Source organism: Pteropus vampyrus, unplaced genomic scaffold (assembly GCF_000151845.1).
Source record: "Pteropus vampyrus isolate Shadow unplaced genomic scaffold, Pvam_2.0 Scaffold227, whole genome shotgun sequence".
Taxonomy (NCBI): Eukaryota; Metazoa; Chordata; class Mammalia; order Chiroptera; family Pteropodidae; genus Pteropus; species Pteropus vampyrus.
In genome coordinates, this window is record NW_011889008.1 from 1,162,263 (window position 1) to 1,170,976 (window position 8,714).

Below are 8,714 nucleotides of genomic sequence, written 5' to 3' on the forward strand. Positions count from 1 at the left end.
GTTTTTCACAGTCTCTGCCAGTGATTTAGTTTGCACTATTTCTACTGTTATGTCCTCAGGCTCACTGATATTTTGTTTGGCTTGTCTATCTGCTGCTATTAAGCCCACAGTTCATTTTTAATTTCAAGTATTGTATTTTTTCAGCATTAGATGTTCCATTTTGTTTTAAATTCTTAGTTTACGGCCACGCCACCCTGAATAAGCCCGATCCCGTCTGATCTCGGGAGCTAAGCAGGGTCGGGCCTGGTTAGTACTTGGATGGGAGACCACCTAGGAAGACTAGGTGCTGCAGGCATAAAAAAATTTTTTTAAAAATAAGGGATTGTAAGCTGACAATGTCTTTGCAATCTGTGAGGTCAACCAAGGGTTGCCTTGTCTAAAATAAAGAAATAAATAAATTCTTGAACATGTAAAACCTCTGTTTTAAAACCCTTGTCTGCTAATCCCACCGTCTCTTTCATACCCGGGTCTGTTTCTGTCGGCTGCTTTTTCTCCTGGTTATGAATCACATTTTCCTGCTTCTACATGTCTAGTCGCTTTCACCCAATGCTGAACATTGTAAATGTTATAGTCTTGAATCTCTGGATTTCATTGTCTTTTTTTTTTTTTTTTTTTAGAGTGTTGGAGTTTGTTTTGACAGGAAGTCAGCTCATGGCAGAGCAGTTTGATCTTTCTGAGGTGATTTGAAAGCTTTGTTAAAACGAGCCTAGATCCGCCTTTGATTCTGGGATTGTCTAGACCGGCGGCTCATGTGACTCTTGCGGAATCTTCACCAAACGTGCCGAGTGCTTAATGAGGTCCCACGGGAGCCCAGGTGCCTCTCGGTCCCCGGTGAGCTTGGCTTGCAGCTCTCTGGGAGCCGTTCCTCGCTGGGTCTCGTGGGTTTCCTTGCACACACATTTAAGCCTAGAGGGGCCTCCGTGTCGAGGCTGGAGCTGATGCCACCTTCGCGTGGGCACGGCCCGCAGTCCCGACCGCCTCAGCCTCTCCAAGCTCCAGTCTCCGTGTCTCAACTCAGGGAGCCTCTGTGCTCTGTGCCTTAGTCCACACAGGGCCTCCAGGCGCCAGGCGAGGCCACCGCAGGGATCGCCTCCCAGGAGCCACAGTCGACACGCAGCTGCTTCCTGCATTTTCTTCCCTGTTTTCTCCTTATTTACGGCAGGAACGCAAACCCCACGCCCTTACCCCACGTTGGCCAGAAGCAGACGCCCCTTCTATGCTTTGCAGTAATGACACCGACATCTTTTCACACATAAGGGGGATGCTTTTCCATGACCTGGTTTTTCTTTGATCAGCATGTTAGTGACATGTTGCGTTACACAAGTCGTCTACAGTATTCAGTACGGTCACATGCTGCACAAGTTTGTCTCCAGGAGCTGAAGGAGAACAGAATTTGTCACCCTGAAACACACTTTTGGCATAAGGATTATTTTAGCTGTTTATTTTTAAGAAAGAGCAGACAAGGGAGAGGCTCTGAAAACTGAGTAGAAGTTACCCACTTGTAAGAGACACGGACATTTGTGCGGGAGCCTCCATGTGTGCGGGGTCTCCCCGGCTGTCCCAGGAAGGGGGAGGTGACCTCATCTCTAGAAACTCTTATCGATGCAGAAGCAACGACTGAAATCCGCATAGTGACCTTGCCCGTCACGGTCAAGGCCAACCACAGCGACCTGGTTTCCTGCCCTCTCAGAACCTTCCCAGGGTGGGTGGTCGTGTGGCCTGTTCTGGCCAATATGGCCTGAGGGAGAATTCACAGCAGGGACTTCTGGGAGGTTTCTTTCTATAAAAGGGGACGGATATGGCTGGCCCTGCTTCTTCCTCCTTTCTTCATGCCTTGACCGTGGAGGTGTATGAAATGTTTGGAGTTCCAGCAGCCAGCTTGTAAACCATGAGGACAAAAGTCCGAGTCCACCTGCGACAGAAGACAAAGCGAAAAGACCGAGAGCGTCCAGGGCCCTGATGGGGACACTCCGCCTCTGGAGTTCTGGTCGTATGAGGGAAATAAGCCCCTGCGCGTTTACTCCCGTTAATCGGGCGTTCTGCTGCTTGCATTTGAATTTATCCCCAGCCGGTACCCCGTTCTCAGCTGGCGTACCTTGGGCCAGGTGAGATTTGCACGGTGCCCGATGGCTCTGTCACGTACTACAACGTTCATCACAGGCCATGTCCTCAGTGAGGATTTTTGGTTGTAAGCAACAGGTCCCCAACCCGGCATGACAAAGTGAGACGACATGGTTTGGGGAACGAGATCGGGCAGCCCGCCAAAGCCACCGAGAGCTGTTCCTGGCAGGTGGGCAGGAGCCAAGGAAGCCGGCATCCGGCCTGGTGCACCTAGAATGGTCTAGTTGTGGGGTCCCCTGCCTTTGTACCCTCTATTGTGGGGACCCAAACTCTCAGTGCCGCTGCTGCTGGTCCAAAGAATCTACTTCTTTCTGTCACTATCTCAAGACACAAGGTCTCAATGGGAACATCTGACCTGCCAGCATAGGCCAAGCTGCAGGGCTGGGGCGGGCAGTGGTCTTTGGCCCTTGCATGGAGCTTCATGTAACTAGCCACACGCTTCAGGCACAAATTGATCAGGGCTCTGCAGGCTTCTCTCTGGTCTTCTCAGCTCTGCCCGTCCCAGCTGCCTGCTTTGTGTTTGCGTTGGCCTCTTTCAAGGTGGCAAAGTAACTGCGGATCTGCCCTCCCCTACGCTGCGCCTAGGCTCAGGCGAGACTAGACCCAAAGTCACCAGCGTTGCCGCTGATCTGCAGTCAGGGAAACTGTGTTCTGATTGGCCGACACCTGGACAGCCTGACCAATCAGCTGGGGGAGACAGTATTGACCTCCCTGCATATAGGGGCAGCTGGGGGCAGGCCCCCTGGTGGCTGATGTGGGGAGCATGGCTGACGGGAGGCCACCCCAACAGGCGGGAAGCAGCGACGGCAGTGGTTAAGAGCGCGGCTTCGCAGCCCGCCTGCCAGGCTGGGATCTTGGCTGTGCCACCGAACGGCTGCGCCGTGCCATCTCGGCGAGGTCGCTCAGCCTCTTCGTGCCTCGGTTTCCTCACCCGTGTGATCCCGCGGTGCACAGGGGGAGCAAGACCTTTGGGCTGGGGCACCACGTGCAACGAATGCCAGGAGAACCGGGGAGCTGCCTGGGCCAGGCCGGGGCCCGACCCCGCCCGCCGTCCTCCGTCGGGAGCGGGCCGCCGTGGCCACAGTGCCTCCCCTCTCCGGTCTCACAGCTGGCTCCTGTGGGCACCGCGGCATCCGCTCCACCTTCTGCTTTGGGTGGCGCGTCGCTTCTGCGTGTGGCTTTCCTGGGTGGTCCTGGCTCAGGGTCTCCCACACTGCTGGGTCCACGGTCTCTGACGACTTAACGGAACGGGCTCATGTGGCTGCTGGCCGGAGGCCTCTGTTTCTCGCAGGGCAGAAGAAGTGACAGCTGCAGTGTCTCACAACCTAATCTCAGAAGCACCATCGGCTCTGCCCTGTTCCACAGGTCACATGGCTGACCCCGGTGCAGTGTGGGAGGGGACCCCAGGGCATAGGACCAGGGGCCATCCCAGGAGCCCACCACAGGTGGCTGCTGCTGTGCAAGTGTCTCCTGGCTACATGTTTGTTACTAAGATGCCTCGGGTCCACTCGAAGCAGGTTGATGGCCACACCTAGAAAGTAAAAGGTGGCTCTTTTGCTGGGATTCTTCTGGAATCCTTTCTCAGGAGGCCCTGCAGGCTCTGACGGCTTCGGCCTGTCCAGCATAGACACAGAATTCTCTTGGACACTTTCTTTGATTCTTTTTCCTGAAAACATTCATTCGCTGCAAAAAAGTCCCTTTGCATGACGCTCACAGATCTTGCCTGTCTTGGCTGTTTAGGCAAAGGAATAATGCACTGTCCCCACAGCCTCGTCGGGCCCAGTGCCTCGCCCCCCCTCCCCCAGGCACCGCTCTCCTGCCAGCTGGGGCTGGGGGAGAGAGGCCAGCTGCCGGGGACAGCAGCAGCCACTGCACAGTGAGTGGCCCAGAGCCACGCCGGGCGTGTCAGGGAGTCTGGGACAGCTTCTAGTGCTGGGGACCCGCTGCACCAGCCACCCAGAGTCAGGAGATACTGTCAGTTCTCGTTTCTGCCGGGCCCCTGTACAGGTCCTGCCCATTTTAAAGATAAATTAGATGCCTCAAAGTCAAGAACGTCAGGCCATGACTCAGAGGGTGGGGGAGGGGATGGAACAGTGATTGATCGGCTCTTTAATGAGCATTTCGGGGGCTGCTTTGGCTGCTTCCTGCCAACTGCACGGTGCCCCTGGGCTAATGAGGGGCAGGTCGAGAGTGGAGTCCCCCCACCAACTTGGCACCCACCAGCCAGGCTGGCTAGTGCTTCGGGAACATCAGATGCAGACTGCGCTGGGAAAGAGACGGGGCAGGCAGGAGGGGGCCGTCCTGGCGGGGAAGGTCTGGCGGGCATCCTCGCGTGTGGCTGCACAGTGCGGCGACAGCTCAGGGCTCCTGCACAGCCGGAGCTGAGCCTGGGTTTCTTGAGGAGCTGGCATGAGGCCCCCTCCCCTCCAACTGGGTCCTCCACGCAAACCTGCAAGGGCTTGGGGGGCCTGTCCTGCCTCTCACCGTGGGCGCCTTTTCTCACCAACACCAGCCATGACCGCCCTGCAATGTTTGCAAGTCTGCCAGGTGAGAAGGAGGCCTCAGGTCCTCTGCGCGTGCATGTCTGATTTCTGGAGGGCCGAGCCTCTTCCCAGCCGTCTGGGGCCGTCCTGGAGTGTCCGTTCACCACCGCTGCCTCTTTCCTACCGAAGTGCTGCTGTCTTCCTCGTGGGTTGATAGAGGCCCCTTGATCCGCTGAGAAAATCAACGTTTCGTCGTGTAAGACGCGTAGTGGCTGCGAGCCCGCGGCACTGGCTCTGATGCAGGGCCAGGAGGGAGGACCTCGACAGGAAAGGGGGTCTACGGATTTATATGGATTTGTGGTCACTACGTTATTGTCAGAGAATACTTGGAGAGGGCCTCCTGGGAGCCAGGCAGGATGCAGCTGGGAACACAATGGGCAGAAAGAACTGTCCCAGTTGAGGGAAACACTACGAAAGACGAAAGACAAGGACACTGTCGTGTGTTAGAGCTTGAGGAACAAAGCTCGGACTGGCACGGGGAGGAGATGGGAGAGGCGGGGTCGAAGTTCAAAGAGGAGGCCGGAGGCAACCATTCGAGCAAAGGTTTGAGAAGACGGGGACCGCTAGCGGCAAGGGGGAGGAGCACGCCCCAGAGGGTGAGGGCAGCTGGGTGCACTCCAGGAGCTGCAGGGAGGCCATGGGGCCATGAGATGGTGGTACGTGGGGCAGGGAGGTCAGATTAGGTGAGGCCTGCGAGTCCCCAGAAGGCTTTGGTGGGTGTTGGTTCTCTGGGTGCAGTGTGGCAGCTGGGCAAGGGCACCGGCAGGAGCAGAGCCACTCAGGTTTCCCCAGGTGTGAGAGGCAGAGCTCTGCCTGGATGGGTCCCGCCCCCTCCCCCCCCCCCCCCGCTGCCCGCCCCGCGCAGGTTGGGGCATTTCTGACCTACACCCGGGCAGCCCTTGGGGATCAAAGGCCTCTCTGCAACAGGGAGGAGGGAGGCAGATGGGGGTGATAGGTTCCCCGGGTTCTTCCCGTCACAGATCCCCACGGCCGGGGGTGGGGCATTGTGCTCAGGGGCGAGGTGTGGCCTGCCCTGCCACCCCCATCCGTCTCCAAAGGGCTCCTTGCACCCGGCTAGGCTCTCCGCGTGGAGGGAGTGCGGGCCAACACCTGCTCGCCGGTCTGCTCACTCAGCCCATCCCCCTTCAGTCCTGAAGGGCTCCCCTGGGCTGCCCCGGGGCCTCGGTCTAGGTCAGCTGGGTCAGGGTCACGTGCAAGGGACTTCTCCGCGCTGAGGCTGCGGGTCCCCGCGGCCTTTGTGCACAGCCCCGCCCGGCCGGACAGGGGCGGAGGCGGGGCCCGAGGGTAGGGCTGCGTGGGCGGCAGGGCCGCCGGACCCTGCGGGAGGCCGGGCTTCCCTGGGAAGGGGCCAGATCCTGTCCCGGAAGATCCCCGGCCCCCGCGCGCCCTTCAGAACCCTCGATAAGTTATCTCCGCGGAAGGGGCGGGCGTCGCAGACGCCTTGATTCTGTCCGTTATTGTCCCAAGCAGAGCTGACTAAGTGAAAATTGTCCCGAAGCCTTTCCTCTTAACCTTGGCGCTTGGCTGCCGGGTTGGGGGAGGGGTGGGGGGAGGGACGGAAGAGGACCCGCAGGGAGAGAGGAGGGAGGGGAGGGGAGGGGAGGGGGGCAGCACGCCACGGGCAGTGCGGGCTGGCCCGCCCCGAACCGGGGAGCACGCGATCCGCCGCCGAGACTCTCCGCTGTCTCGCGCCCGCCTGAGTAGGGGGCCGACAGGGACCCCCGCCGTTGCGGCCTCGAGGGCCAGGGCCGCCTTTGTCTCTAGATAATGGGACTCCTCTTGCCTAATGTCGCTGCCAGATGTCGCCCACCGGGCTCCGAGGGGGCCGTCTCGTAAATTCCGCGTCTCCCTTTTGTAGTGAGCGTTTATTCTCTTACAATAATGACAGCTCCGCGGCAAAACAGGGCTTCCACCTCCCAGTCTTGGTTAGAAATTCGGGGTGCCCAGGGTGCGTGGGATGGCAGGGCGTGAGGGGGTCCCCGCACTGCCGGAGAGGGGCAGCACGTTTGCGAGACCCTCGGGAGGTAGGGCCGCGGACGGATTTCAAAAGAAGACCCCGAGGAACCCGGGGACTCCCCTGCAGCAACCCCCAGGTGGCGAGGAATGGGTCGCGCGCGGCGCCCAGTGCGCACGCGCTTGTCCTCTCCCCGCCCACCGCACTCCCATTGGCCGCTGAGCTACCGCCCTCTGTGATTGGCCCGGAAGGCCGCGCTCTCCGCCAATGGGTGCGCGGCTCCTGGCAGGCCTGGCCGCGCTGCTGCTTAGGTGGCTTGGGTTGTGGCCGGGTAGCATGCGGGCCGCCGGCGCGGGGCCCGCGTGGTCGCTCCTTAAACTCTCTCGCAGCCGCCCTTCAGGGAGGGAAATGAGGCCGCGAGTGAGCCCGCGATCCTGGTCGCCTCTAATAATGGACCTGTGCATAGACCCGCAGACTGCCCGACATGACCCCCACCCCCCGCTGGCCGGGGACTGACCTGGGCGACCCTCGCAGGGTTTCGCAGTCGCCCCTTGCCATCTCTCTTTCCTCGCTGCTATCCTGCCATTCCAAAAAACGGGGCCTTAGAAAGCAAACAAGTCTACACTTATGAAAACCAATAGTATTACCAAAAATGAGCGGCGGTCATCTTTAGGCGGTGGCATTGGAGGTAAATACAAAACGTTTTCTTTCTCAGTATTTTATAAATTATTTTCAACGAATATATAGTTTCTAACGGAAATGTTACTTTTTAAAATTAGCGCTATACTAACTAACAATAATGAAAATAAGAAGCGTTGGCGAGGATGTAGAGAAATTGGAACCCTCATGCAATGCTGGTGCAGCCATTATGGAAAAGTTTGTCCACTCTCAAAGAGCTAAAGGTAGTATTACCTTCCACTTCCACGGATACACCCAAAGGAATTCAAAGCAAAGGCTTGAAAGCCAGTGTTCATTGTAACATTATTCACAATAGGGAAAAGGTGGAAGCAACTCAAGGCCCGGTGAACAGATGGATAAACAAAATGTGGTCCATCTTTACCATGAAATATTGCTCACCTGTAAAAAAGAATGAAGTACTGATACCTGTTATAGCGTGGGTGGGCCTCGAAGACATTATGCTGAGTGACATAAGCCAGACATAAAAGGACAAATGCTGTATGATTCCAGTTATATGAAACATCTAGAATAGGCAAATTCATTGAGACAGAGGGTAGGTTAAGCTTAGGAAGAGCCAGGGGGTGGAAGAATGGGGCATATAACTTAAAGCGACAAGGTTTCAGTGGGATGATGAAAGTTCTGGAGATGGTGGTGATGTGACCTCTGCACAACACCGATTGTGCTTAATGTCACTGAACTGCATACTTAACAATGGTTTTCAAATAGTAAATTTTATGTTACACATATTTCACCACGTTAAAAAGTCAGTGATGTCATATACCCAAACCATGGACTTGCGCGCTTTAAGTGGGCGAATTCTGTGGTATGGGAAGTAAGTCTCAACGAAGCCGTGAAAACATTTAAAGCCCTAAGACTGGAAACAGTGTCTCTTTCTCCAAAAGTACTCTTGGACCGCACTTTTGTGTGGTAGGATTCAAGTTCAGAGGGAGGTGTCTATTACCTCTGGGTGGGCTAGGACGCCCTGCTGTACTAGGTAGGTGTGTGCAACTCCGCTACAGTTCTCCATCCCACCAAGTGAACGGTGAAGGGCGGGATGCCTCACTAGGAGGCAGGCATTCCCTACCTGAGGCTGTGGCCATTCCAGAGACACGGCCCGGGGCACACGACTGCACCGGATGGGGATAAAAACAGACCCAGTTCCTGCTCCGTGCCCCTCCCCCAGCTCCGAGCTGGAGCTGCCTCCGCGCCTCCCCAGCCCCGCCCTCTGGGAGCCCCAGGCAGACACCCAGCAGAATCACCCCAAGAGGCATCTTACATTTTACTACCACAGGGAAGCTCCCTTTTTGGTTCCCAAGTTACCTGCGATCTAATCAGGAACACGGGGTGCCGGGAGGGTCGGGGGCGCTGGCCTGCGGGATCCCAAGGCCGGGTGCGGG

General features: G+C 57.1%; 1 long non-coding RNA gene and 1 pseudogene across 2 annotated transcripts; one reads left to right on the top strand and one right to left on the bottom strand.

The window, feature by feature from the left end:
• Window positions 1–176: 176 nt before the first annotated feature.
• Window positions 177–295, top strand: LOC111728781 (annotated as a pseudogene).
• A 5,942-nt stretch (window positions 296–6,237) lies between these two features.
• On the bottom strand, window positions 6,238–8,714 carry LOC111728765. Of its 2 annotated transcripts, none has more exons than XR_002775941.1 (3): window positions 8,638–8,714; window positions 7,157–7,218; window positions 6,238–7,033 (listed from the first exon to the last, which is right to left on the bottom strand). It is a non-coding gene; the product is annotated as an uncharacterized LOC111728765 (long non-coding RNA). The 2 variants fall into 2 exon arrangements; XR_002775940.1 differs by having other exon boundaries at window positions 7,157–7,240.